At 38.7% G+C, this 27,117-nt stretch overlaps 1 protein-coding gene across 2 annotated transcripts in view; it reads left to right on the forward strand.

Annotated features, from left to right (window-relative positions):
• LOC120537137 (LIM domain containing preferred translocation partner in lipoma) overlaps positions 1-27,117 on the forward strand; it is a 451,145-nt gene that overhangs the window by 85,804 nt on the left and 338,224 nt on the right. The gene's annotated exons all lie outside the window — the stretch shown is intronic.

Here is a 27,117-nt window from a genome sequence, read left to right on the forward strand (position 1 = left end):
GCGCCGTGCAAACTCAGTGCGCAGTGCGCCAGTTTATCAGCAAAGTGCGTATTTGGGAACACCGTAGTGTCGACTTGGTTTAACAGTACTTGGCAACAGGGAAAGTGGGGCAAGGTGAACTGGTGCATTTGTGTCTCCCATAAAAACAGCTTCACTTGAAATCACTTTGTGATTGTGCACGGGTTAAAACGTCCGCTGAAGTGTCAGATTCTTATTTAATTATGCTGTTTTCTGTATCTTCTGAATTGCATTCAGGTTACCCTGATGCAAGGCAGCTGAAGCGCTGCATTATGGGATCTGTAGTTTATTGTGTTACCAGCGCTTCATATACCCGGCTTTAATAACAATAATACAGTATATAAAATGATCTCGTGGGCGGATATAATTACACGGGCGGATGTGGCCCGCCCTTGAGTTTGACACATATGGACTAAATAGAACTTGAAAAGATATGTTTTTTCAAATGTGATCGCAATTCAGATAGAGTTGACGCAAGACTACAGCCTGCATGCCTCAATGAGTCATCCTCCTCGCTCTTACTTTTTACCGTTCATCTAATGAATACACTGAGTATGGCTTTACCAAAACAATCATTGATGGCGAATAAAGTATCCATTATTCGAGTATGTAGAGCGGGATATATATATATACATATATATATATATACCCGCGTATCGCAGCGGAGAAGTAGTGTGTTAAAAAAGTAGAAAAAGAAAAGGGAACATTTTAAAAATAACGTAACATGACTGTCAATATACAGTATTTGTTTTGTGAGTGTTACTGAGTGTTGCTGTCATCAAGGATTTGATTATCATTATTTCTTTCAATCAGGTTCGTGTTTGTAGGATGTGTTGTGTTCAAGTTACATTCCGTGTTTGTCAATCGTTGTAAAGATGACAGGTTTCATTCATCGATTCGTTTCTTACTGCATCAATAAACAGCTCGTCTTCTTCTTTATCTGAGACCTGACACACTGCATGCACGGGTTTTTACACTGTCTTCCTTTAGCGGGACATTGACTTTTTCCACCGTGTGCTTTGTTTCCGCAGTAGCTGGATTTATGAATATGCTTATCAGACGCTTCATATTTTTTGCTGCCTTTTCAATTGTGTAATTCGGTTTTTGTTCAGCGCTCTTTGGAACTGTTGCTTTTTATCTGTGCACTGCGTCAGTTCACGTGAGCCACTCGGTGTACTTGCATCGAAGGTTCCCAGCTGTGCTGGTGCCATCTCGTGCTATGTCCATAGCTTTATTTAATGTTACCTTAGTCCTGGCACTTAAAACTTTCTCTCGCAGTTTCGCTGAGTTTGTGTCAAACACCACCCTGACCATCTCATCTTACTCTCCATAAGCACAGTCCTTAACCCGTGAATATTTAGTGGGAGTTTGCTATTGGATTGCCGCTGACGGACGGCCTTATATGGGCAGGCACTAAATTACAAACGCCAGCGGCAGCCTGTCTATGAACTTAATTTAAAGTGTAGGTTTGTGCAAGTGCTTTGTTTCCGATGTAGCAGAACTCATCAATATGGTTGTATATGTCACTCGCTTGCTTCTTGTTGTTTCTCTGCCTTCTCAATTATATAATGCATGTTTTCTTCAGCGCTTTTTGAGGTCTTCCTGGTTTTCTATGTACTGCGTGATTACGTGGGAGGCGTGATGATGTCACACGAAACTCCCCCCACGGCATTGAAGCTCATCTCCATTACAGTAAATGGAGAAAAACTGCTTCCAGTTATGACCATTACGCGTAGAATTTCGATATAAAACCTGCCCAACTTTTGTAAGGAATGAACCTGCCAAATTTCAGCCTTCCACCCACACGGGAAGTTGGAGAATTAGTGAGTGAGTCAGTGAGTGAGTCAGTGAGTGAGGGCTTTGCCTTTTATTAGTATAGATATATGTGTATATGTAGATATGAAGATATGTATGTGTATATATATGTATATATATATATATATTTGTATGTGTGTGTGTATGTGTATATATATATGACAGCAGCAATCCAAGCTTTGAGAAAACAGTAAAAAGGAGGCGTGTCAGACGTGGTACATTTTCTGATGCAGCTACCGAAAACAACTTCGTGACGCTGCCGCCAAATACACAAAACAATTACTTTGACAATCATGTTACATTATTTTTAAAATGTTTCCTTTTCTTTTTCATAACTTCTTAAACACATGACATCGCAGAAGCGCGGGTATTTTGCTATATATATATATATATCACAGCGACACTCATAACAGTGACAAAACAATTACATTGACAATCATGTTACGTTATTTTTAAAATTTTTCTTTTTCGTACCTTCTTTAACACACTACTTCTCCGCTGCAAAGCGCGGGTATTCTGCTAGTTAAAAATAAAAAAGAACTGAGAAATCACATGTACATAAGTATTCACAGCCTTTGCTCAATACTACTCGATGCACCTTTGGCAGCAATTACAGCCTCAAGTCTTTTTGAATATGATGCCACAAGCTTGGCACAGCCATCCTTGGCCAGTTTCGCCCATTCCTCTTTGCAGCACCTCTCAAGCTCCATCAGGTTGGATGGAAAGCGTCGGTGCAGAGCCGTTTTAAGATCTCTCCAGAGATGTTCAGTCGGATTCAAGTCTGGGCTTTGGCTGGGCCACTCAAGGACATTCACAGAGTTGTTCTGAAGCCACTCCTTTGATATCTTGGCTGTGTGATTAGGGTCGTTGTCCTGCTGAAAGATGAACCGTCGCCCCAGTCTTGAGGTCAAGAGCGCTCTGGTGCAGGCTTTCATCCAGGATGTCTCTGTACATTGCTGCAGTCATCTTTCCCTTTACTTTATCTTGACTAGTCTCCCAGTTCCTTCCGCTGAAAAACATCCCCACAGCATGATGCTGCCACCACCATGCTTCACTGTAGGGATGGTATCGGCCTGGTGATGAGCGGTGCCTGGTTTCCTCCAAACGTGACGCCTGGTATTCACACCAAAGAGTTCAATCTTTGTCTCATCAGACCAGAGAATTTTTTTTCTCATAGTCCGAGAGTCCTTCAGGTGCCTTTTGGCAAATTCCAGGCGGGCTGCCATGTGCCTTTTACTAAGGAGTGTCTTCCGTCTGGCCACTCGACCATACAGGCCTGATTGGTGGATTGCTGCAGAAATGATTGTCCTTCTATACGGTTCTCTCTCCACAGAGGACCTCTGGAGCTCAGACAGAGTGACCATCGGGTTCTTGGTCACCTCCCTGACTAAGGCCCTTCTCTCCCGATCACTCAGTTTAGATGGCCGGCCAGCTCTAGGAAAAGTCCTGGTGGTTTTGAACTTCTTCCACTTACGGATGATGGAGGCCACTGTGCTCATTGAGACCTTCAAAGCAGCAGAAATTTTTCTATAACCTTACCTAGATTCTTCAATCCTGTCTCAGAGGTCTACAGACAATTCCTTTGACTTCATGCTTGGTTTGTGCTCTGACATGAACTGTCAACTGTGGGACCTTATATAGACAGGTGTGTGTCTTTCCAAATCATGTCCAATCAACTACATTTACCACAGGTGGACTCCAATTAAGCTGCAGAAACATCTCAAGGATGATCAGGGGAAACAGGATGCACCTGAGCTCAATTTTGACTTTCATGGCAAAGGCTGTGAATACTTATGTACATGTGCTTTCTCAATTTTTTTATTTTTAATAAATTTGCAAAAACCTCAAGTAAACTTTTTTCATGTTGTCATTATGGGGTGTTGTGTGTAGAATTCTGAGGAAAAAAATGAATTTAATCCATTTTGGAAAAGGCTGTAAAATAACAAAATGTGGAGAAAGTGATGTGCTGTGAATACTTTCCGGATGCACTGTACATCCCATTGTATTGCTGTTGATTTCTACACCTTGTTTGAAATTCACCTGTGGTCAATTCAGTTGATTAGACATGATTAAGAAAGACACACTGCTGTTCTGTATAAGGTTTTACAGTTGACAATATGTATCAGAAAAAAAGTAAGCCATAAGGTTGAAGGAATTGTCTGCAGAGTTTAGAGAGAAGATAGTGTTGAGTCACACATCCTGGGAAGGTTGCAAAAATATATGAATATTGAAGGTTCTCAAGCTTATAGAACCTCAATAAAGTTTTGAGCAACCAGTACAGAGGGCCACTGTAGAACAAAGTGCTAGGCTTTAGTGGCATGCCAGATCTGTTAACACAGCAGATTTAACAGCCAACTTCACCTTCTCAGACTTGCATTCCATGGTAAGGGACTGAACTCTTCGTACCAGGATCAGCTTGTAGTTTTCCTGATGATAAAGGTGTAAATCAAAGTTGAACTGACATATTTATAGGGGCCTCTTTGCTGACCCTTTCACGCCAGGAGGTGCCAAACAGACACACAATAATAAAGGGTTATGCGCATAATACAAAACATGACAATTTGATGGACAAGATAACATACCTATAGGAAGACATTGATTTTGTCACTGGAAGTGACTTTAAACCAATCATGAGAGGTTATATATTTCTTCAAAAACTCTCTCAAGAGATACTCAGAGGAAACTCTCAGGGAACCGCTCCTGAGCACTCTCCAAAATGACCTTACTCTAAAACCAAAAAAATGATAAGCAAGTTCTCAGAAAGATGCATGAAATTCCACTTCTTGGTGGGGGGTTTGGGATGATTGTGAGGAACAGATGCTCTGGTCTGAGGAATCTAGGATTGAATTGTTTTACCTCAATTCTAAATGTCATGTCTTGGGGAAACAAGGAGTTGCTCATCTCCTGCATTGTATCATTCCAGTGGTGATGAATAGTGTTGGCAGCATCTTATTGTGGGGTTGTATTTCAGCTTCTGGGACTGGAAAACCTAGCATCTGCCCTATAATCCCCTAGACCTCATGACCAGGCCAAAGGTTCACCTGCTAACAAGACAATTACTTAAAGTGCTAAGAAGTAACTTAAGGGCAACTTTGTGAATGTCCTTGAGTGGCCTAGCCTGAGCCTGGACTTGGAACTTATTAAACATTTCTGGAGAAACTTAAAAATAGTTGCCTGTTCAACATCTACTTCCAACCAGATGGACCTTGAAAGGATCTACAGAGAAGAATGGCAGAAAATCCATAAATATAGGTGTGTGAAGTTTGCCTTTGAAGACTCCAGGCTGTGATCGCTGCCAAAGGCCGTGAATGGTATAAATACTTGTGTCAAATATATATACACACACACACAAAGTAGATTGTATTTAATTCAAATGTTCCTGAAAAACATTGCTAAAATGTAAATAAAAGAAACTAAGACGCATCCTTAACCAGCCTGGTGGCATTTGCAGCAGCTGTGATTTGTAAATGAGTTACAATAAAAGCTTTCATATTTTGTTATAAAACCACAAGGAGGAAAAAGCACCCAGTCTTGCTGATGTGAAAGTATTTGTTATGTTAAAAAGGGGATGTTTAAACAGTAATTGTAATTTGCATTTGGAGATGCCAGTAGTGGCAACAATAAGCAGATGGTTGGGAAATCTTGTTGCCTGTTTCCAGAATGAAAAGAGGTTTTCTACTTAGTCATATAAAATAGCTTTTCTAAAAAAAATAATAAATTTGGTATTGTGTATTGACCGCTTCGCCACAGCTAGTTTTAACATTCAGACATTTTTAATTAGTGTAACATAGATGGGTATAGTTTTTCCCATTGCCTCAGTATTCTATGAGAAGCCTTTTATTTAAAATTTTGCTCACAAATCTGCAGCTGTTTTCTGAATTTTTGATAGTACTGTAGTTTACAATTTATTTTAAGAGTATTACATTTCTTTTTTTCTCACTTATTATATGTAATGAGGGTCCCTCTGTTTGCCACCTACCATGGAACAAAATGCCACTTTAACCAAAAAAAAATCAAATGTTATAGTATAATTAAATGTATTACAAATGGAGGGAGTATCAGATGGAGTAAACACAGAGAATTAAACCTAGAGAAAATCTGCTGTTTTGATGATTATGATGATATTGTGTCCATGTCAGCCTTTTGCTGGCAGGGCATTTACCATCTTCCCCAATTCAGAAAATTACCAGACCGCAGTTCTTCTCCTCTCTGTGATTAATACCACTGCCCTGATTTCCCCACCCAAAATCAATATTCACTTGGACTCGGTTTATTTATTTATTTTTTAAATTAATCAATCTATCAATCTATACGATCCTGTCCAACTTTCTTCAACAACCTAACAACCTGTAACCTGGTATCTCCTCCATGCTCTTGAGACTGTGCCTGGAGACGCAGCAAACATTCCAGAGATGCATATGAATGTGCCATCCTGGAGGAGCTGGACTATTTGTTCAACATGAATCAGCTGCAGGTACCACCTTATGCTACCAGTAGTGCCAAGGACATTAACAAAATGAAAAAAACTAGAGAAGATTCGGTAAGGAAGCTGAGACAAGAAGTATTGGTGGCCACTCACATGGCCCTGTCTCTCACTGTTTTGACTAAAAACCTCGTCTATTGAATATTTTTGGAAGTTTTTGTTTTGATTTTTAAAATCGGCATAAAGATGTTTCTCTACTTCCTGGATCATCATTGAGTAGCCCATGGGCCAGGAGCACATTTTCTCCTTGCCTCAGACAATGCTCCAACAAATATTATTACTTGTATTTAAATTATCTGGACTCTGTACATGTAAGACACATGCTATAGAGAGTTTGAATGGGGCAGCTATTGAATTTCCATTAACAAGACATACAAGGAGCTGGCGTAAATTCATAATGAAATTAAGTAATTCCCTCCATCTCTGCCAGTTCCAAAGTACTTGAAGCATTTTTACATACTGGACGTTTCAGATTTTATGTTTCTTCAGAAGTTCCATTGCATGGGGTACCAATTATGAACCATAAGAATTACAGACAAGTCTGTTTCCTTATATACTACCTTTAAAAAGTTAAAAATATAACAAAAATGACAATTTCATTTTAAAATTTTCAGTTTCTTATGTAAACCGCACATGTGTATTTCGAAGTTACATATCGTTTAATGATATCGGTTTTCATTATTCTGAATTTTACCTATTTTATATACTGTCTCATCTTTAAAAAAATTGCTGATTTCTGGAATGTAATGAAGGTGTTAGTTACATATACAATGTCTATTAAATGCCTATAAATTTCATTTAGTTAAAAAATCCGGTGCCTTTTGGCCTGTAAAGACAGAGTACCAATTAGATAAGCGTGCATGATGAGTGAGACAGCTGAGTTTCATTTCACATTTAATTTTACACTTGCAAAACTGAATAAAATTTTTTTTGGGGGTCAGACAAAAGCAGTAAATTTCTGCCTAACTTATATCATTTTAATTTCTTCTAAAAATATAGATTTTTTTGAGAATGGACTTCATCATGGGACTATTGCATTGTGAAGCCTGTATCGCAGTATGTATTGTGTGTAGATTAATTAAATCCATCATCTTATATCAAGTGAAGAAATGGGCCTATCAGTCTCATTTCAGTGCATGGGTGCTGGGTGGGATTGCAGTTCCACTCTTGATAACTATGACTGCTTTAGGTTTGGAAGACAGACTTTTACCCAGTGAAAATGAGCATATGTATTCTTACCTACAATAGTTTTGGTAACTGCATGATTATATACTTATTTTTGTCAATAAATACATGTCAGTCTGTGCTTGTTGTTGATATCAAAGTCACTGGCAGATATTTATTCAATAAGATAACTGAAATCCTCAACCAATCAACTTTCATTAAAACCTATACATGCTACATTGGATCAAATAGATTAGGATGTCTGCAAATGAGAAACCTATGTCAGCCTAATGTGCAGTACTTGTTTTTTTAAGGAATCTGGTAGCCATCCTTTTAAGGTTTGATTTTTAAATCTACTTTCATTGTCATAGGTTTTCCTGACCTGAAAATTGATTCTTTATACTGTACTATTTGGTCAACATCATTTTACTCATACTTTTTTATAAGATAATTTCTAATTAGCTTATTGGTCTTACAGAGTTTAAAAATGATGTTATTATTATCATAGACACCATTAAAGTTTGCAGTTTGCAATAACTTAATGACTCACACATGTTAAATGCAGAGGATGATTTGTAGATATACATAGTATGTGTGCAAGTAGAAGTCTCATACAGCAGAGGGTTCCTGCTTAATATTTTTAAAAATAACTACAAAATGACATGCTTTTATCTTTTTAGTAACCAATGTGTCTGTGCCATGAGTGGTTTTGACACAAGTTTCAGTCTTACAGAATTGTATTCAATTGTTGCACACGTGCTAACTCTGTTTACAATGGCGATGGGAAAGTCACGTGTCATCAGTAATTTCTCAATCAGCCAGTTGAGGTTCAGGACCACAAGGATATGATTCTGTGAGTGCACCTGGCTGTGTAGTCTGCACTGTTCTGTGCTATTCAGGAGCATCTTTTAAGCCTTTCAATGGAAAGTATAACACGAAACCTCAATATTCACTGAGAAGTGAAAAATGTAGAAGAAGACAGGACCATGCAAAAACAATAAAAGTGCTTTTTTTCTTTTCTGTGCCATGCTAATCTGGTGAGCAGTGTGTTAGAAACAAAACCTGCATGTGTTGTTTGTAGTAGTTGTAGTAATTGTGATATTTAAACAAAAGTCCACCATTTGCAGCATTGACAGCACTTATTGTTGAAAGTATTGGGGAAGAAAGCTTACTCAATTCCAATACATCAGTGGTACAGCTTTTAGGCCCTTTCCTTTTACTGCACAAGAAAACTTTATACAAAACAAACCAGCTAACATTGATAAAGAATATGAATCTGGTGTAAATGTATTATAAAAGTCTTAGCAAAAATGTGTAGAATTAAGACATATGGAATGAAGATAAAGGGAGGGTGGTAATTCATTCAGAAACCACTAAATGTATGTAATGCTTCACATGTGCTGATTAATAAATGACTCTTACAAATAAAAGCAAGCATTTATATAAGGTTTATTTAGGCTGCTCTTATTGTATGTTTCAAGATTACTGGATGCTCCTTGGAGTCAAAAAGTACTTTCATTCTACTATGTCTTAACAAATTCAGTGATTCTAATTATTTAATGAAGTCAGTGATTCTAGTGATTTGTATCAACAAATGTAGTAATTCTAGTAATTTGTTAAAACATTATTTGTTATACAGAGGTTTCAAAGTACTGTAGTCTCCAGTTTTGTGCAAAGAATTATTGAAGGAAACACAAAAAAAAGGTTGAGTACTGTGTCTTTTTATTTCTTGGTATGTGTATATCATAGGGTTGTCAAACTGAATGTTATTTTTTCATAATTCGAATGCAGAGTTATTGAAACAAGTGTTATTCTAAAACAAAACTATAGACATTCATCTGGAATACACACTATTTAGTTTTATTTGCATCTGCATTTTTCATATTTACCTTAATATGTACTCTCGCTTCATATTTTGCATAATCCTAATTATAATCATGTCTGCCGTCTCATTTAACATTTATTTCTAGAAATTTATTTCTAATCTATCATTTTCTGCTGCTCCCATTAGGGTTTGCCACAGTGAATCATCTTCATTCATATCTTTCTGTCCTCTGTATCTTGTTCTGTTACACCCATCACCTGCATTTCCTCTCTTACCACATCTATAAACCTCCTCTTAGGCCTTTCTCCTTTCCTCTTACCTGGCATCTCTATCCTTAAAAATCCTTTTCCCAATATACTCATACTATACAATATACTCACCTCAGCACATGACCAAACCAATGCAATCTTGCCTCCCTGACTTTGTCTCCCAACCGTCCAACTTGAGCTGACCCTCTAATGTACTCATTTCTAATCCTGTCCATCCTTGTCACACCCAGTGCAAATCTTACATTCTTTAACTCTGCTACCTCCAGCTCTATCACCTGCTTTCTGGTCAGTGCCACCATCTCCAATCCATATTACATAGCTGGTCTCAGTACCATGCTGTAGACCTTCCCCTTCACTCTTGCTGATATCCGTCTGTCACAAATTACTCCTGACACTCTTCTCCACCCATTCTACCCTGCCTGCACTCTTTTTCACCTCTCATCTACACCCCCATTACTCTGTACTGTTGATCCCAAGTATTTAAATTCATCCACTTTTGCCATCTCTACTCCCTGCATTCTAACCATTCCACTGACCACAGATGTATTCTGTCTTGTTCCTACTGACCTTCATTCCTCTCCTCTCCGGAGCATATCTCCACCTCTCCAGGGTCTCTTCAACCTGCTCCAAACTATCGATACAGATCACAATGTCATCAGCAAACATCATAGTCCTCGGGAACTCCTGTCTAATCATGTCTGTCAACCTGTCCATCACCATTGCAAATAAGAAAGGGCTCGGAGCCGATCCCTGATGTAATCCCACACCACCTTGAATGTATCTGTCTCTCCTACTGCAGTTGTCACCACTGTTATACTTCCCTCGTACATATCCTGTACAACTCTTACATACTTCTCTGCTACTCCCGACTTCCTCGTACTATACCACAGCTCCTCTCGAGGCACCCTGTCATATGCTTTCTCCAGGTCCAAAAGGACCCAATACAACTCCTTGCTTTGTCTATACTTCTCCATCAACATCCTCAGTGCAAAAATCACATCTGTGGTGCTCTTTCTTGGCATGAAACTATACTGCTGCTCAGTAATCATCACATAACTTCTTAACCTAGCTTCCACTACTCTTTCCCATAGCTTCATGCTGTGGCTCATCAATTTTATCACCCTGTAGTTACTACGGTCCTGCACATCCCCCTTACAGTGGAACCTCGGTTCACAAATGTCCCGGTTCACGTACAACTCGGTTCACGACCAAAAAGCTCGCCAAACTTTTGCCTCGGTTTACAACCACGCACTCGGTATACGAACAAGCCAGTTTCCCTTGCCTGCCTGCCTGTCTGAGCTGTGCTGAGCTGAGAGAGAGCAAGAGCGAGCGAGCACGTGCCTGCTGGGGAGGGGGAGGAGGAGGAGATTGCTGCACTGTTTGCCTGCCTATCTGCAGCCAGTAAGTTCAAGCCAACCATCCCCAATTCCACGCGGTCTGCTGGGGAGGGGTAGGAGGAGATTGCTGCGTGTTTGCCTGCCTATCTGCAGGCTGTACGTGCTGAGAGAGAGAGAGAAAGCAAGCTAGCAAGCCGCGTGGCTGCAAGAGCTCTGTTCATTGTTCTCCTTCCATTGACTTCTAAGCAAGTGAAGAAAGTTTTGAAGAAAATTGAAATCGAAGTAAAGAAAGAAATTACAAGATGTGGAAAAATTGTTTACTGTACCAGTTTACTCATTTACCAATCTGAGAACCCTCGTGCTTTCAAGCAGCACAATGTAAACAAAGCCAGACTGCCAGTAATGTGGGGCGCAAACACGAAGGATTGGGTCACAAGGAGTTTGTTTTTGGAATGGCTGCATGAGGCTTTCACTCCTACCAGCTAAAAGCACCAGAAACCCAAGAAATCACAAGAGAGAAAACACCTGAAGGAAAACACTTCATGCCAGAACTCGACTCATGCAAGGTTAGTTTTCTTGGTGGTTTTTGTATTTTTCAAGGATTTTTCAAAAGTTAATTTTTCAGTTCATAACGCGATTTGTTGCAATGTTACTTTTATCTTTTTTCAAATGTTCCTTTTTTCCACTGTGCTTAAAACTCATTTTAAAAACAGTGTTTACAGCGATCAGGCTTTAAGTTTAATAGCGTGATCTCCTGCAATCTTTCTTTTCTGGTTGCTTGCGAGTTGGTTTTTGCATGCACTGCACTTCGGATTAGTTTTAATGTTTGTTTTTTTCTGCTGTGCTTAAAACTCATTTTAAAAAAAATGCTGTGCGAGCACGTGCTACAGAGAGATTAGAGAGCGTGAGCGAGCAAGCGCAGGGAGAGAGGGGGCAGCTGACAGGGAAGGGATGGGGGGGAGGATAGGGGGGGTGTGTGTGTGTGTGTGTGCGCGCGCTACAGAGAGAGAGCGTCAGCCAGCCTGCTCCTGTAGCTGCGGGAGGGAGCGCGAGCGAGCCAGCTCCTATAGCTGAGCAGGGAGCCTGGGTGTTTTGTGTCAGTGTTATTCAATGTTTTTACATTAGTTTACTATTACACTGTGCATTCTATGGTGTAATTAACTATATTTGTGCTTAATCTTTACATATATTTACATATTTACATACAGTTTGTACTGTCTGGAACGGATTAATTGTATTTACATACAATCCTATGGGGGAAACTGCTTTGGTTCACGACCAACTCGGTTTACGACCAAAGTTCTGGAACGAATTAAGGTCGTGAACCGAGGTTCCACTGTATTCTTAAATATCGGCACCAGCACACTTCTTCTCCACTCACCAGGCATCCTCAATTTCCAAGATTCTATTAAACAATCTGGTTAAAAACTCCACTGCCATGTCTCCTGAACACCTCCATGCTTCCACAGGCATGTCCTCTGGACCAACGGCCTTTCCATTTTTCATCCTCTTCATAGCTGTCCTTACTTTCTCCTTGCTAATCTGTTGCACTTCCTAATTCACTATCTCCACATCATTCAACCTTCTCTCTCTCCTCTTCATTCATCAATCTCTCAAAGTACTCTTTTCATCTACTCAACACACTATCCTCGCTTGTGAAAACGTTTCCATCTTTTTCCTTTATCACCCTAACCTGGTGCACATCTTTCCCAGCTCAGTCCATCTGTGTAGCCAATTGGTATAGATCCTTTTCCCCCTCCTTAGTGTCTAACCTCTCATCTAACTCATCATATGCCTTTTCTTTAGCCTTCACCGCCTCTCTCTTCACCTTGCGCCTTATCTCCTTGTACTCTTGTCTACTTTAAGCATCTCTCTGACTGTCCCACTTCTTCTTCGCCATTCTCTTCCTCTGTATACTCTCCTGTACTTCCCCATTCCACCACCAGGTTTCCTTTTCCTCCTTCCTATGGCCAGATGTCACGCCAAACACCCTTCTTGCTGTCACTCTTACTACATCTGCTGTACTTGCCCAACTGTCTGGTAACTCTTCACTTCCACCCAGTGCCTGTCTCACCTCCTCCCTAAACTCAACCTTGCAGTCTTCCTTTTTCAACTTCCACCATTTGATCCTTGACTCTGCCCTCACTCTCTTTCTCTTCTTGATCTCAAACGTCATCCTACATACTACCATCCTGTGCTGCTTAACTACACTTTCCCCTGCCACCACTTTGCAGTCTTCAATCTCCTTCAGATTGACTCTTCTGCATAGGATGTAATCCACCTTTGTGCATCTTCCTACACTCTTGTACATCACCATACGTTCCTCCCTTTTTTTAAAATACATATTCACCACAGCCATATCCATCCTTTTGGCAAAATCCAGTATCCTCTGACCTTCTTCATTCCTTTCCTTGACACCATACCTACCCCATCACCTCCTCTGTTCCCTTCACCAACATGTCCATTGGAATCCGCTCCAATCAGCACTTTCTGTCCCTTTGGTACACTACTCATCACTTCATCCAACTCACTCCAAAAGTCTTCTTTCTCATCCATCATACACCCAACTTGCGGGGCATATGCATTAACAACATTCATCATCACACCTCCGATTTCCAACTTTATAATCATTACTCTGTCTGACACTCTTTTCACCTGCAAAACACTCTTGACATACTGTTCCTTCAGAAATAACCTCTACCCCATTTCTCCTCCCATCCTCACCATGATAGAACAATTTGAATCCACTTCTGGTCCACCTGGCCTTACTCCCCTTTCATTTAGTTAACCTTCCTTCTCTCCATCATATATGCCAACTCTCTCCCCTTACCAGTCATACTGCCAACATTCAAAGTTCCTACCCTCAGTTCCACTCTCTTTACCTTCGTCCTGTCTCCGGTCACGTCTCCGCTCTTTTCTTCTCCTTCTTCAGCCAACAGTAGCCCAATTTCTGCCAGCACCCTGTTGGCTAACAGTACTGGTGGCAGTCGTTGTTAACTTGGGGCTCGACCGATCCAGTGTGGAAATTTGTATTGTTGACCGCCTATTGATTTGGCAAAATTTTACACTGGATGCCCTTCCTGACGTAACCCTTCCCATTTATCCAGGCTTAGGACCAGCACGAAGAAAACACACTGACTTGTGTATCCCCTGTGGCTGGGTTAGAATATATCTCTAATTTATAATCTTATTTAATCCTGTATGTTTTTGCTCAATATATTGTATATTGTTTTCTACTTTTTTTATATTAATATACAAGATACAAGAAGTTCACAGTAAATGCACATGTTAAAACCATGTAATGAAATTCTTCCTTTGTTTGCTCACCTTCATTTACAAAGACAGAAAAACCAAAAGAAATTTAAAAATAAATGCCAATTACGATTATAAGATTACAAAATAAGGTGCACAGTGCCTGATGACATGCTGCAGAAGTCAGTACATTTATGAGGCTATAAGTTTGGATTGCTTTAACTTTTAGCATTGTTCAGGAGTATAAATGTTAACATCTTATTTGGGGATTTTGAGTGTGTGATAAAATGTATGTGTATTTTTACTTTTGATTTGTTATTTTGCCTTAAAAATGTTCTGTATCCATACTTTAGGATGCACTCATATTGAAAACAATAGTTATTACTTTGTGTGTATTTTGCTAGACAAGAACTTTGTGGCTGAGATTCACAGAATTGTGTTTCAGTTTTGTTTAACCGCAATCTATTGTTTTTCAGCATTATTGTTCACAAAAGGTCTTATCTGGAAATACAGGAACTTATGAGAATCTAGAAACAAGAGTGGCTTGCTCTGAATGCTGTGTAAAGCTAATTTTATCACACTAAATTAAATTCAGTTCCATGTATATCTTCCTTGTTAAACTGGTACCGTGAATGTTTAGGTGAAATCTGAAGATCATTTTCATTTTCCTCACAAATCCTTAAATTGCTTTTAAATCTTGACATTTAAGAAACTATTCCTGACTCCTCCTTTCAACTGATACAAACATTCTAATTATTAATTTTGCCATGACTTAAGGAAGGCCATTTTATTGGTCAAGTGGAGTTTCACAAAACATTTTTATCAGAAAAGTTTCTCTGAAGGTTTTTTAAAAAACAGTTCTTCAAAACTAAATCCAAACCTGTTTTGGAAATCAAGTTAATGCAAATGGAACTTGCATCCTCAAGTGCAGGCTTTGTTTTGCTTGACTGCCTTTGAATACATTTAAGTATTGAGAGTTTTATTAAGTATATTTTTTAATCCAATCTACTTTATAACGTCTTTAATACGTAACTTCCTGATGTTGGTTGCAAATACTTTTAAAGAATGGCCACCTGATTTACTTTTTTTGTAAATCAAAACTGTCTAGTCATCACAGAATTACCACCTGTTATATAATATAATGGATTCTTGTAAGGTAAATTCAAAATATAAACTGTGGTTAAAACCAGTCAAAACCCATTGTTGCATCGTTACTGATACTAAGTTTGTGCAACTCATCAGTTACATAGAGTGTTTAAAAACGAATGGGAGAAAACCACATCAGACCTTTCTTTGCAGTTGTTTAAAAAAAAAAAAAATAACTGCATTTTGTATCACCTGTTGTTTTTTGTTACCAAATGTTCTGACTACTGTATCTTCTGCTGTATAATAATTTACAAACAACTTTTTGAATACTGCATCTAAAGCTGAAATAAATTGTAGAATATTTTGTTTTACAAATTAAATTGTTTTCCTTTTTTCCCCCCACACACAGACACTCTAAAGTAGTATTCTTCTGTGTTTTCATTTGTTTAAAATGCTATTTGCTAATCTTACAGTATTTCAGATTACTTGATAATCTGATTCTGTTACCTTTATGTACAGCATTATGTTTGTCTCACAGTGCATGTTTCAGTTGAATCCCAGTGAAAATGCAATTGTTTATTATGAAGAAAAGCAGATGTATTGCGCTATGAAACAAAACGTTTGAAAAGAAAAAAATAAATTAACACCTAAACCATTTTCAAAGTATTATGTGCTCAATAAGTTTAAGTCAGAAGTGGTTGTAGATACATATTCGTGTATCAGTCCTGAAGAACAGCAACTCATAAATTTTGCATTAACATGATGCACATAATATTTGCGGCAGTAAATGCATTATACAGTATATGGGTCAAATTTACTACTGAATATAGTTGATCAGTGAAACTTGTCAAAGGGTTTTTTTTTTGTTTTTACAGTGAATATGTGGTGTTCACCAGTGACCTTGTTCACCGAACATTTTCCAGGAAATTTGCCCCACAACTGACTTAGAGAAAAAATATTTTTTCCACCATCTTGTGATGCTTTGTGAGGCAAATGTTACATAAGAAAGCTATAGCAACCATGTCCAGAACTTACACACATGCCTACAGGAAAAGTGTTGCTGATTTGCTTCACACATATATAACATCATGACCTAAACATTGCAAAAAAACTGCAGTATTTTCATTTGATGGGTACATTAGCTGACCGTAATGAAAATATTATTTGTATTGCCACTACATATATAACACTGATCCTTGTACCCTGACAGCATGGTTCTATATGGCAAATCTGCATGCACAATTAGCTACAGTATGTATGGCACCTACTACTTAAAATGAGCTTTAAAGGGAGCCCTGTGAGATAATGATGATAATAATAATAACAAAAGATTTATTACTATTCGTGAGGGGTAAATAACACAAATGGCAGGTGATACTTAAGGTGAAACGTTTAGCATGAAGGTTTTGTTTCACTCCTGTTGTCCCATGTAAATTTTACATAAATAAAGTTGCCATTCTCAACATTAAAAAAGAAATTCTGTGGTATGTGGACTATAGCAGACTTAGTCGGTTGTTATCACCCATCAAACAATTCAGACTTGATTAAAGTGCACATTGCTGAATTTAACTCAATGGTATTTGTATACATTTGTTCACACCATGTAGAAATGACAGCACTTTTTATACATGGCTCCCTGTTTGCAGCATTCTGGTAAAGGGTCTTGTGGACAGACAAGGTAAAGATTAATCTGTATCAGAGTGATGGAAAGAAAAGGAACTGCCCAAAATCCAAAGCATATCACCTTGTCTGTTAAATATGTTGGTACAGATGTTATGTCTTGGATATTAATGGCTACCACAGCTACTGGCACACTTAGCAGTTACATTATTAATGAAGATGTTTGTCCTAAACATTATGAAGGGCACTGCATCTCTAAAGTAGATAAAGTGCTCCTTTTTAATTTTTATCACATTGTAGTTGATAGTGTGCATAGAGACGGTGGTTGTGGTGAATTAATTTTTTGTACTTAGAAATTACAGAGTGACTTTGTCAGTTGTACCTGTTTAGCAGTAAAGAGCACCCAATTAACTTTTTTTTTTTATCTTTTAGTAACAAAGAAATGTCATTAACTGAAAATTATATATTTTCTGCTTAGTACAATTTGCCCTCTTCCATTCCTTGTAATGTTTTATTTTTTCTTTTCCTTGATTTTCCAATTTGTTGTAGAACCAGTGGCACAAAATAAATGAAAGTTTAATTAACTTTAAGTAATCAGGTAGATCTGTCCAAAAGAAAAAGCAGCTCATGGAAAGTTTATGGAATGACTGGGTTGCTGTCTGCATTCTTTGCTGAATATCATTTCCTTTTTTGGAAAAGAGGGATGACATGTTTCCTTGGAAAGATGCACCGATTTGAAGAGATATTTATATTTATTCAGATCAAGCCAAATAGTTTCTTGGCACCTTTCTGCTGCTTTTCAAGATTCTACACTTCAAGATATGGTGAGAATTTCTCTGTTAGATGCTTCGAGAGTTTGACTAAATGGTTTTGTCAAATACAGTTTCTTTCTATCTGAGATTGCCATCCCATCCTAGACCCTTACACATGAAAAAATAATAATAATAACATGACCTGGGAGTCAGAGGCCTTGGTGGACTGGTACCCAGACACATAAGCTGACTCTTGGGACTGCAGTGTCACCTTTCTTGAGGGGAAGGAGCTGGTTGTTGAGGTGAAGACATACCAACTAGATATAGTTGGGCTCATATCCACTCTCTTTCCTGGTCAATGCCATGTCCCAGAGAAAGAGGGCTACCTCTGTGTGACTGAAGGTCGTGGAGGGGAGGATTCTGACTCCCAGCAGGGGATTCAGTAGTTCTGCTGGGAGACTTTAACGCCCACATGGGTAATGATGGAGAAACCTGGAGAGGTGTGATTGGGAGGAATGGCCTCCCTGATCTAAACCCAAGCAGTGTTTTGTTATTGGACTTAAGTGCTATGCATGGTTTGTCCATAACCATGTTCGAACATAAGGTGGCTCATAAGTGTACCTGTACTAGAGCACCTTAGGCCAAAGATCTGTAATTGATTTCATAATTGTATCAACAGATTTGCAGCCATATGTTCTGGACAGTTGGGTGAAGAGAGGGGCAGAATTGTCAACTGATCACTACCTGTGGGAGGTACCCGGATAGACCTGGAAAACCCAGGTTAGTAGTGAGGGCAGCTTGGGAATGTTTGTGAGAAGCCCCTTGTCTAGAATACTTTTCAACCCCAACATCTGAAACAGCTTTTCTCACATCACGGGGACCACTAGGAAAATGGAGTCCAAATGGACTTTGTTCAATGCCTCCATTGTGGAAACAGCTGCAAAGAGCGACAATAGGTGCCTCTCAAGGTGGCAACCCAATGACCTCGATGGTGGACAAAGAGGTGAGGGATGCCATCACGTTAAAAACGGAGGCCTTCCATGCATGGTTTGCACGGGAGACTCTGGAAGCAGCAGAGAGGTACTGACAAGCCAATTGGCTGTGACCTTGGTGATCAAGAAAGCAAAAACCCAGGTGTGGGAGGATTTCGAAAAGACCATGGAAAACGTCTATTGATAAGGCTGAAAGAGGTTCTGGCAAACTGTCAGGCAACTCGGGAAGGGATGGCAGGGATTCACCCATGGCTTATACCAGGGTACTAGAAAGGAAACTCTGCCCAGTCATGGAGCCTCTGATCTAGGAGGAGCAATGTGTATTCCGTCCAGGCTATGGAAAGGTGGATAACCTCATGAGGTTTCTGGAGGAGTGGATTGGAACACCCCCAGTCTGCCTTCTCTAAGTTCACAAAACACAAGTAGGCATGTGACCAAGTTCCTCTGGGGATGGTGTTGGGGCTCCTAGAAGAGTATGTGGTTTTAATGGACAGGATATCAAGAGTCTGAATGTCTGGGCTTGCGAGTGTCCTGGATAAAAACCAAGACCCAGGCCATTAATGACCTCGGGCACAGCCATTAGCAGTGTGTCTGTCTGCGGAAAGAGTGTTGACCTTGTCGAGAGGTTTACTTAAGTTGGCAGTGACATTCATGTCTCTGGTGACTCTTCCTATGAAGTCAGTAGATGGATTGGGAGAGCATTGGGGGGAATCATGAGCTCGCTGGAAAGGGGTGTGTGGCGCTCCCAATATCAATGCAAAAGGACAAAGTTCCAAGACTTTAGAGTCCTGGTGCTTCCTGTCTTGCTATATGGTTGCGAGACATGGACGCTATCCAGTAACCTGAGATGAAGACTGGACTCCTTTGGTACTGTGTCTCTCTGGAAAATCCTTGGGTACCGTTGGTTTGACTTTGGGTCGAATGAGCGGTTGCTCATGGAGTCCCGAATGAGGCACATTACCTGCTTTGTGAGGGAGCGTCAGTTACGGCACTTACAGCCATGTGGCACGTTTCCCCAAGGGTGATCCGGCTCGTAAGATCCTCATTGTTTGAGACCCGAGTGTCTGTACCAGGCCAAGGGGGTCGTCCATGTAACACCTGGCTGCGGCAGATAGAGGGTCATTCCCGTAGGGTGGGACTGGACCGCATGTCTGCCTGGGTGGTTGCTAACAGGGAGCTCAAGTTGTTTCGTTATGTAGTGGGTATGGCAACACACTGTACCAGTGTATGCTCACCAACTTGACTTGATATCAAGACACAGTCAGGGAGGGGAGGGGCTCTAGTTCGGTGACTTCAGAATAATGTCACTGCTTTTTGCAGATAACATGGTCCTTTTGGCTTCATCAAACTGTGAAATTTCAGCACGCATTGGGATGGTTTGTAACTGAGTGTAAAGCCAATTTTATCACACTACATTAAATTAATTTCTAGATGTGTCTTCCTTGTTAAACTTGTACCGTGAATGTTTAGGTGAAATCTGAAGATCATTTTAATTTTCCTCACAAATCCTTAAATTGCTGTTAAATCTTGACATTTAAGCAACTATTCCTGACTCCTCCTTTCAACTGATACAAACATTTTAATTATTAATTTTGTCATGACTTAAGGAATGCCATTTTATTGGTCAAGTGGAGTTTCACAAAACATTTTTATCAGAAAAGTTTCTCTGAAGGTTGGAAAAAGGAAAAAACAGTTCTTCAAAACTTAATCCAAACATGTTTTGGAAATCAAGTTAATGCAAATGGAACTTCCTCAAGTGCAGGCTTTGTTTTGCTTGACTGCCTTTGAATAAATTTAAATATTAAGAATTTTCATCCATCCATCCATTTTCTAACCTGCTGAATCCAAATACAGGGTCACGGGGGTCTGCTGGAGCCAATCCCAGCCAACACAGGGCACAAGGCAGGAACCAATCCTGGGCAGGGTGCCAACCCACCTCAGGACACACACAAACACACCTACACACCAAGCACACACTAGGGCCAATTTAGAATCGCCAATCCACCTAACCTGCATGTCTTTGGATTGTGGGAGGAAACCGGAGCGCCCGGAGGAAACTCACGCAGACACGGGGAGAACATGCAAACTCCACGCAGGGAGGACCCGGGAAGCGAACCCAGGTCTCCTAACTGCGAGGCAATTAAGAATTTTATTAAGTATATTTTTTGATCCAGTCTACTTCGTAATGTCTTTAATGCATAACTTCCTGATGTTGGTTTCCAATACTTTTAAAGAGTGGCCACCTGATTTACTTTTTTTGTAAATCAAAACTGTCTAGTAATACTTAAGCAAAGTGAGTTGTTTGTTTTTTGTATATAACTTATTTACAGTGACAGATTTTGTAGTTGCTGGTTTCTATTTATCCCTAAATAATTCTAATTTGTTTATGTTATGATTAAGAAATTTAGACACAAGTAAAAAATAATTTTTGTGAAATGGCTGCTTCATTTTGTATTCTGCTTTAAAAAATACAGGCAGTGTAATAGCAGTAACAGCAAATACAATTTTATTAATAAATATAAGTTCAAAAACAACCTCCTTTGTCAATAATGCAGCAAAGCTAACATGGGTAAATATCATGCCCTGTGTTGGAAGGTCCCTCATATATTCTGGTGGTTAACTGAGAGACCTTGGGGGAATAAAAGTGGTAGCGAAATTTGGTCCTATCTTACTTATTGTTCTTTCATTCTCCAAAATATGACGATTCTTTATTTTTATCTTGATTAACTGAATTACTCAGTTCTTCCAAGACAGTTATTGTTGTAGATGATTTTAATATCCACATTGACATACCTACATTTATGTTAACAAATGAATTTCTATCCCTGCTGGATTGTTTTGACTTGATTAAACATTTTGATTTTCCTTCCCTTGCTGGTGGTCACATATTACACCTGGCCTGTACTTATAGATAATCTGTTGGCAACACTCATAGCACTGATTTGGGCCTCTCTTACCTGAAAGCAGTACTTTTTACTGCCACAGTTCTTGCTCTTACCTGTAAATTTCACATTTCTTTCAGGAACCTTTAAAATATCTGTCCCTCTATACTTGCTGGATCCATTTCTATCATTTCCTGTCTTCTCTTTTTCATTCATGTTAGATAATCATGTTGATCACTGTAACTCAAACCTCCATTTAGCATGTCAGTTGCCTAAAATTTGTTTTGGTGAGCTACATACAAACAAAACACGAAAGGAAACGTACTGAGTAATGACAGTAGTTTTCATCCTCCTCCTAAAGCACACAAACAATCAATTTAACAAAATCAAACTTATCAAATTATTGTAAAAGACCCTTAAGGTAAATACTTTAAGTGAATACATCTCACTGCTTATGGCTAAGTAATGATGTAAAATCTGGTTTTCCTTATTTTGATTTATCTAAGCCATTTACCAGACACAAGGAGAACCTGCAGCTGGTGGGTGAGTTGCTATAGGTAGGATCTTAATAGATTGCGCAACACAAACTTTTACTGTAGAATTCCCAGGATGACGAGTACAGCCAGTTGGCAGAGGGCTGTAGGACTGTAATTATGTCTGACTTTGTCTGTGACTTTGCGTTATAACTCACTTTAGAGACCACCAGAAACTGTTACATATTATTATTATTATTATTATTTGACTAATGTCTTTATCCAAGGCAACTTACAATTTCTGGGGTACAATTTGTTAAAGTGTCAGTAGAAGGATTTAAAACTACTACCTCAGGGTTGGCCCAAAGCCTTAACTACTCCATCACTACACCACACCACACTGCCTGTGAAAAAATTGTTCACTGGCCATATAAGTGATAATATTAATGGGGATAATCTGTTATAACTCTTTTATGTTAATAATTCTGAAGTTACTTTGTTTTACTTGGCGTTTAAACTGATCTGTATCTTTGTGTCTGTACTTTTTAATTAGTATTTGCAATTGTATTTTGCTTGTAAACTTGCATTGAATTGAATACTGTTCTGCGTGCAGAAATACTGCCTAATTTCTAAAATGCATTTGAAGACACACATTTAGTTGTTCCTGTTCAGTCTTATTTTCTGTATCAGACCTTCACTAGAAATGCATGTTGAATGGATCATATTTTAAATTTATTCTCAGCAATTTGAAGCACAACCTTCTTTATTCAGAATGCAATAATGATATGTTTATAGTCATTTAACTGTGGAATAATTGTAACATTGTGAATAATTTGTTTTCAGGTGTAAGCATTTGGATTCCTAATCTTTCAAATATTAGACTTCAAAAATAAGATCAAGAAAGTAGTGTGGTAAATACTGCTACAACAACAACAACATTTATTTATATAGCTCATTTTCATACAAACAATGTAGCTCAAAGTGCTTTACATGATGAAAAAAGACAGAATAAATAAAATTAGGGAGCACTAATTAACATAGAATAAAAGTGAAGTGCGATGGCCGGGGAGGACAGAAAAAAAACAAAAAAAAACAAACTCCAGACGGCTAGAGAAAAAAGATAAAATCTGCAGGTGTTCCAGGCCACGAGACCGCAAAGTCCCCTCTAGGCATTCTACCTAACATAAATGACCTCAATCAGTCTTGATTGTATTCAGGGTTCTCGTGGAATAATTTGATGATGATGGTCATGTGGACTTCTGGCCTTTAGTTCATCAATGTAAGGACCTCACTGTGCTTTGATTAGGTGGTGGTGGTGCATAGCAGAAAAACAGAAAAAGAACAGAAGAGAAAGTAGGAGTTGGTATGGATTTTGGAGCCACCATAAATAATAATGATAATTAATTGAATATAGAGAGCATCAGGATTTAACTAAGATGAAGCTATGAGAAAACCATGTTAAAGTAATGTGTTTTCAGCAGTGTTTTAAAGTGCTCCACTGTATTAGCCTGACGAATTCCTATTGGCAAGCTATTCCAGATTTTAGGTGCATAACAGCAGAAGGCAGCCTCACCAGTTCTTTTAAGTTTAGCTATTGGAATTCTAAGTAGACACTCATTTGAAGATCTAAGGTCACGATTTGGAGTGTAAGATGTGAGACATTCCAAAATGTAAGATGGAGTGAGGTTATTTAAGGCTTTGCAAACCATAAGCAGTCAATTTTAAATGACACAGGTAGCCAGTGTTTTGACATCAAAACTGGAGTGATGTGCTCAGATTTTCGTTTCCGAGTTAAGATTCTAGCAGCTACATTCTGCACTAATTGCAATCAATTGATGTCTTTTTTTGGTAGTCCTGAGAGGAGTGCATTACAGTAATGTAGCCGACTGAAAACAAAAGTGTGAACTAATTTTTCAGCATCTTGCAATGTTATAAAAGGTCTAACATTTGCTGTATTTCTTAAGTGAAAAATGCTGTCCTAGTAATCTGATTAATATGTGATTTAAAATTCAGGTCAGAGTCAATAGTTACCCCTAAATTCTTTACCTCCATCTTGACTTTTAATCCCAATGCATCAAGTTTATTTCTAATAACATTATTATATTCATTATTGCCAATCACTAAAATTTCTGTTTTCTCTTTATTTTGAGAAAATTACTACTCATCCATTCGGAAATACAAGTGAGACATTGCGTCAGTGAATCAAGAGTATCTGGGTCATCAGGTGCTATTGATAAATACAGCTGTGTCATCGGCATAGCTGTGGTAGCTCACGTTATGCCCTGAGATAATCTGACCTAACAGAAGCATGTAAATCGAAAAGAGCAGCAGACCCAGGATAGAGCCTAGTGAAACACCATATAGAATATCATGTGTCTTTGAAGTATAATTACCACAACTAACAAAGAATTTTTTACCTGTCAGGTAGGATTCAAATCACTTTAAGACACTGCCAGAGAGACCTACCCATTGACTAAGGCGATTTCTAAGAATATTGTGATCAATGGTATCAAATGCGGCACTCAGATCTAAGAGGATGAGAACAGATAAACTGCCTCTGTCTGCTTTAACCCACAAGTCATTTACTACTTTAACTAGTGCAGTTTCTATACTGTGATTTGTTCTGAAACCCGACTGAAACTTATCAAGAATAGTATGTTTATTGAGGTGATCATTAAGCTGCATAATGACTGCCTTCTATAGAATTTTACTTAAGAAAGGCAGGTTAGAAATAGGTTTAAAATTTTCAAAATCAGAGTAGTCAATATTATTTTTCTTGAGCAGGAGTTTAACTACAGCAGTCTTAAGACAGTCTGGGAAGACCCCCGTATCTAATGACGAGTTTACTATGTCAAAAATACTATCAATTAGCACGCCTGATACTTCTAGATAAAAGCTTGAACCTTCCAAAGGTATTTTTGATTTTTTTTTTTTTTTTTGAATGTGCTGTATTTGGAACTAGTAAAACAATAATGATTACAACATTCTTCATAATGTTGCGCAGACAGCATAACTCAGAACTTCATCAAAAATCAGTTCTTCCCTCCCTCTCATACTTTCTTTCACCAGCCTTAGATTATTCCTTGAAAACTGCTTCACCTTTGACTCTTGGTGAAATTAGTGCCATATCATATATAAAATGGCATGTAGTTCTCTCTCTCTCAGATGATATTCTTTTAAAAGTATTAACTAGTAAACACTTGGTTTAAATGCTTAAGCTAGTCAATTATTTTTAGAGCCCTTTATGCTCATGAGGAAAGGAGCTATTTGAAATTAAGACTGACTAGTTTTATTTTTTAGAACATTGGAAATGTTCTTATGAAAACAGATCCATTCAGCCCAACAAAGCTTGCCACTCTTACCCACTTAATTCTTCCAAAATAACACCAAGTCTAGTTTTGAGGGTCTCTAAAGTCCTTCTGTCTACCACACTACTTGGTAACCTATTCCATTTGTCTGTGGCTCTGTGTGTGAAGAAATCTACCTAATGCTTATGTGTACATTTGAAATTTAAAGTTGACAAGTTTACAACTGTATCCCCATGTTGCCCCTGAACTCATTTTAAAGGAGCAGTCTCAATCCATTGTACTAATTCCTTTCATAATTTCGACCACTTTAATTATGTCACGTCTTAATCTCATTTTGCCTAAACCAAAAATGCTCAGCTCTTTTCCTCATAACTCATCCTCTGCATTCCTGGAATCACTCTAGTGCTGTTGTGTCTTTTTTGTAGTCTGGAGACCATAAACTGCACACAGTACTCCAGGTGAAGCCTCAGTAGTACATTATAGAGCTTGAGCACAACCACCTTTTGACTTAAATGTATTTTTAAGTCTATAACAGCAATATAAACTTATTTTTTTATTTATAAAATACAGGGAGTGCAGAATTATTAGGCAAGTTGTATTTTTGAGGATTAATTTTAATATGGAACAAACACAGTGCTATCAGTCAATCCAAAATGTTAATAAACCTGAAACCTGAATGTTTCACAACGGAAATGTGAGTGTGAACATCATCAGGGGAATACATATGTGCGCACAAATTATTAGGCAACTATTAGTGTGCAGATTTATTATGCAACTAAAGGAAAAATGAAAATTTTCCCATCTCACTTGTTTATTTTCATCTGTTATAGTGAGAATAATAAACAAACACCTCAAAATTTACAAATAAACATCTCTGACATTTTAAAAAAAATCAATCAATGACCAATATAGCCACCCTTCTTTCCAATAACAGTCATAAGCCTTTCCATTCATGGAGTCTGTCAGTTTCTTGATCTGTTGACGATCAGCTTTTTGTGGAGCAGTGACTACAGCCTCCCAGACACTCTTCAGAGAGGTGTATTGTTTTTCTCCCCCGTAAATCTAGCATTTAAGAAGTGCCCACAAGTTCTCGATAGGGTTTAGGTCAGATGAGGAAGGGGGGCCATGTCATTATTCCTTCATCTTTAAGGCCTTTACTGGCTGGCCACGCAGTGGAGAACTTCGATGCAAGTGATGGAGCATTGGCCTGCATAAAAATCATGGTCTTTTTCCTGTATCACTGTTTGAAGAAAGTGTCTTCGAAAAACTGGCAGTAGGTTTGGGAGTTGATTTTGAGTTCATCTTCAATGCAAAAGGTCCAACTAGCTCATCTTTAAAAATACCAGCTCATACCAGTACCCCACCTCCACGTTGGAGTGGAGCTCTGTGCCCATTACTGATCCATAGGTCCATCCATCTGGTCCATCAAGAGTCACTCTCATCTCATCGGTCCATAAAACCTTTGAAAAAAACCTGTCTTCAGATATTTCTTGGCCCAGTTTTGACTTTTCAACTTATGTTTCTTGTTCAGTGGTGGTTGGGTTTCAGCCCTCCCTACCTTGGCCATGTCTTTGAGCACTGAACACCTTGTACTTCTGGGCACTCCAGGTAGGTTGCAGCTCTGGAATATGAAAGTACTGGAGGATAATGGGTTCCTGGTAGCTTCACGTTTGATTCTTCTCAAATCTTTGGCAGCTAATTTGCGTCTTTTGTTCTCAACACGTTTCTTGCGACCCTGTTGACTATTTGCAACAAAATGTTTGATGGTTCTGTGATCACAAGCCAAATATCTTAGCAATTCCAAAAGTGCTGCATCCCTCTGAAAGACTTTTTACAAATTT

The sequence above is a fragment of the Polypterus senegalus genome, chromosome 1, assembly GCF_016835505.1.
Source record: "Polypterus senegalus isolate Bchr_013 chromosome 1, ASM1683550v1, whole genome shotgun sequence".
Taxonomy (NCBI): Eukaryota; Metazoa; Chordata; class Cladistia; order Polypteriformes; family Polypteridae; genus Polypterus; species Polypterus senegalus.